The following is a 4477-nucleotide window of genomic DNA, read 5'->3' on the forward strand; positions in this document are numbered from 1 at the left end:
TAGCACTTTAAGGTTGAGATCATCATTTGTAAAGGTCTTTCTTAGAGAAATTAAATGATTTGTCAAGTGAAAAAATCTTTTCTGCAATGCAACAATGGATTCTCCGGGCTGCATTATGAACATTTCATATTCTTGACTCAATATGTTTAATCTAGATCTTTTAACTTCAGCGGTTCCTTTGTGAGTCTCCACCAAAGTGTCCCATATTTCTTTTACCGATTTACATTGAGATATGCAGAAGAACTCATCCATAATTAGTGCACTTTAAATAATATTGATAGCTTTCTTTCCATTAAGCATTTTTTTCTTATCGTCTTCATCATAGGAACTTTTAACCTTAGGAGTGCCAACACCATTGACCATACTAATTGGATTATGTGGACCATTTTCAACGATTTCCCATATACCATCTTCTTGTGCTTCTAAATGTGCTTTCATGCGGATTTTCCAAAAGTCAAAATATTCTCCAGAAAATATAGGGGGTTTATTGCTACTACCATCATCTTTGAAAACCGGGTTTGCGCTTGCGGAAGCCATCTTCTAGAGCTAAGGAGCAAGTTACCAAAAACTCTTCTCTTATGCCAAATGTAACTTGAGTATGCGCCTAAAAGGGGAGGTGAATTAGGTACTATGAAACTTTTCCCAATTTTAACTTATTTTAAGAATCTTTTCTTAGAGATTACTATGTGATGAATACGGTAAATATTGAAAGATAAAGAACACGAAGAGATATCCTGGTTCCCCTCACAGATCGAGAGTACTCCAATCCCCTTTAAACATGAAAGAGATTTTACTATTCTTAGGACTTTTACAAGACGCTTCCTAGTCTTTCTATATAGACACTAACAATCACACCAAGAACAATCCTCTTTGATTTTTCACTATGTTCAAAAAGAGAATAATCCTCCCTTTTAATGAACCTCTTGTTTCCAACAATCCTGAACAACAAGGATACACAAAGTAATCTGAATTTTTTATAAGTATGTAAAATGGAATTGTATATGTATCAATCTATGGATTGATCTTCTCCTTATAAAAAACAAATCTCTCAATGTTACACAAGTGTTCACTATGAATGGAATGAAACTTATAATGATTTTCACTAGAATAATCCTCTTTGATTTTTCACTATGTTCAAAAAGAGAATAATCCTCCCTTTTAATGAACCTCTTGTTTCCAACAATCCTGAACAACAAGGATACACAAAGTAATCTGAATTTTTTATAAGTATGTAAAATAGAATTGTATATGTATCAATCTATGGATTGATCTTCTCCTTATAAAAAACAAATCTCTCAATGTTACACAAGTGTTCACTATGAATGGAATCAAACTTATAATGATTTTCTATGAAGGTTAAGTGCAGAAAGTTTCACTCTAAAAATTCTGGTTTTGAACACTTAGAAAATATTTTGATAGATGAAGAGAATATTTGAATGTTTGAAATTTTTTCAAAAGGAGGTGTGATTAAAATATGAAGATATGGTGTTTATATAACACTAATGCACCTCTACAAATCAGTGCAATTCATGAAAGGATGTCATGCTTCAAGATCCAAGATTGAAAACCAACAGAATGAAAAAAAATGTAAAATTTTTAGGTACTGCTACAGTGGTAATCGGTTAACCAAATATGGTTAATCGGCTACACCCTTGCAACGTGCAAATAATTTAAAAAATTCAGCTTGTTAATCGATTAACACCAGGAGGTTAACCAATTAACAACTCTCCAGAATGTAAAATTTGGTCAAATTTCAAAGAGAAAACCTTTAGTAAAATGCATCCAAACATATTAACCAAACATGATATGAATGTATGAGGACTTGAACACTTGTATACTCATTAGAAAGATTGAATGTTATGTACCTTATCATGCATGATCAATCTATAAGTATTTCTTCAAGACTTCACAAAATAAGAAACTTGTCTTTGCTTAAAGTCTTTAAGCCATTTCTTTTTGTCAATTCACTCTTGCTTTGTAGAATCATGTCGTCATTAAAACTCTTGAGAAGCATGCCTTCACAAATAGTTCCCTTTTTTGAAATCCTTCAACTCCCTTCCCCTCCAACCCCCCAAACAAGCCAATAGTATATTGTTGAATATGGCTCATATTGCTGAGATAATTATGGGTTGTTAAGATAACTATGGGTTGTTGAGAGTATAACTCATATTGTTGAGATAATTATGAGTTGTTGAGATAACTTTAGGTTGTTGGAAGAATGCCTCATATTGTTGAGATAATTATGGGTATAGATAATTATTTATTGAGGGAAACTAGGGATTAGGGTTTTAGATAAACTAAAATCTTGTATTATATATATGGCTTGTAATACTGTAATCTATATGCAATTCACAAGATATAAATAAAAGGAACTATAGCTACTATATAGTCGTAGATGTAGGCATTTTGGCCGAACTTCATGAACAAATCTTTTGTGTGTTTCTCTTTACTCCGATTTGTGTTCACATTTCTGTTCTAACAATTGGTATCAGATGACGCTTAATCCAGGATGTGCGAAATTTGAAGTGACTCGATTTGATGGAACAAGCAATTTTGGTTTATGGCAAATGAGAGTTAAGGATTTGTTGGCTCATTAAGGTTTACAGAAGGCGCTTCATGATGAGAATTTGACAGACATCACAACCATTAATTGGAATGAGATGAAGGAGAAGGTCACAGGTTTAATAAGATTTTGCATTTTTGATGACGTGATGGATCATATCCTGGAACTCACAACTCCGAAGGATGTCTGGGGAATTAGTACATGTCAAATACGCTCATGAACAAATTATTTGCAAAATAATGTCTTTATAACATAAAGATACATGAAAGACACGATTTACATGCTCGTGTCAATGATTTTAACAACATCCTCGTTGATTTGACACGACTTGGTGTGAATGTTGATGATAAGGATAAAGCCATTATTTTGATGTGTTCTTTACTAAGCTCTTATGATCACTTGGTGACCACTTTCACATATGGGGAGGAAACAATCATGTTGGATTCTATTTCTTCTACTATTTTGTAACATGCATAACATTGCCAAAGTGTAGAGGAAGGTGAAGGAATCTCAGGTGAAAGTTTGTTTGTGAAGGAAGGTCAAGACCGTGGCAAAGGCAAGGGTATTTCAGTGAGTTCTAGAAAGAAAAATAGGTTTAAGTCCAAGGACAGAAAAATAGCAAAATGTTATGATTGCAAGCAAATTGGCCATTGGAAGAGGGATTATCCAAACGAGTCAGGAAAAATAATTTCAGCAAATGTAGTTCAATCTGATGGCTCCTCTAGTGAAGAGGATTTGCTTTGCGTTTCATCTACAAAGTGCATTGATGCATGGATTCTTGATTCTGGTTGCTCCTACCATATGAAGTCGCACCAAGAATGGTAACTCTTTTAAATTAGTTGATTTTGGTTTTGTCTATTTAGGTGATGATAAAATATGTACCATCACTAGAAAGGGGAAAGTTAAAACTTCTTTGGATGATGGTGGTGTTCGCATGCTAAGTGAGGTGCATTATGTTCCAGAATTGAGGAAGAATTTGATTTCTCTGGGTACTCTTCAAGAAAATGGTTATTCATTCTGTTAAAATGGAGATAGAGACATCATGAGGGCTAGTAAGGGTGCAATGATAGTGATGATGACAAAGATGATTGTAGGCAACATTTATAAGTTATTATGAGGCATAATTATGGGTGATGTATCATCTATTAAAACTGAAAAATGATGCAACAAAACTGTGGCACATGCGGTTGGGTTATCTCAGTGAACATTGGATTATGGAACTATATAAGAGGAATTTGTTGAAGGGTGTTCATAGTTTTACAACTGGATTGTGTAAGTATTGTGTGTAAGACCCCAATTTTGACCCTAAGATCCCTCATGACATCTCATCATATGCATTAGCATTGGGATCACACCTTAGCATCCTCCTCACCCCTCATTCATTGGGTTTGCATTGGGAGAGATCACCAAGCACATTTTTGATTGTATCATACTTTTTTTTTCATTATTTACTAACCAAAATACCAAAAATATGTTAATGTATAGTTTGTTTCTTTTGTAGGTAGTGTGCATGCTCACCTATGCTCTATCAAGCTCATATTTAGGGTTTAAGATCCTTAATGTAAGGAGTGCAATCAAGAAATGGTTCACTTTGGCTCTAAGCATCATATATGGATCCCCATGATCTTCACATATCATTTTGATCAAGAAATCATCAAGAGTTTGGAGTTTGTTTGCCTTGGAAACCCTGATTCGTTTGGGCATCTTGTGTGACTTCTTTAACAAATTTATTCAACATATGATTAGAATTTTTAAGGGATAATTCACATTACATTATATTACATATATATGATACTCCATGAGTCCCAAAAGTCAAGAGAATGTCAAGCTAGCAAGATGGTTCATGGTGGTTGACCAGAGACAGTCAACTGGTCAAAGTTGGGGTTCCCTAGACCCTATCTCCTACAATTGTTT

Source organism: Lathyrus oleraceus, chromosome 1, assembly GCF_024323335.1.
Source record: "Lathyrus oleraceus cultivar Zhongwan6 chromosome 1, CAAS_Psat_ZW6_1.0, whole genome shotgun sequence".
NCBI classification, from domain to species: Eukaryota; Viridiplantae; Streptophyta; class Magnoliopsida; order Fabales; family Fabaceae; genus Lathyrus; species Lathyrus oleraceus.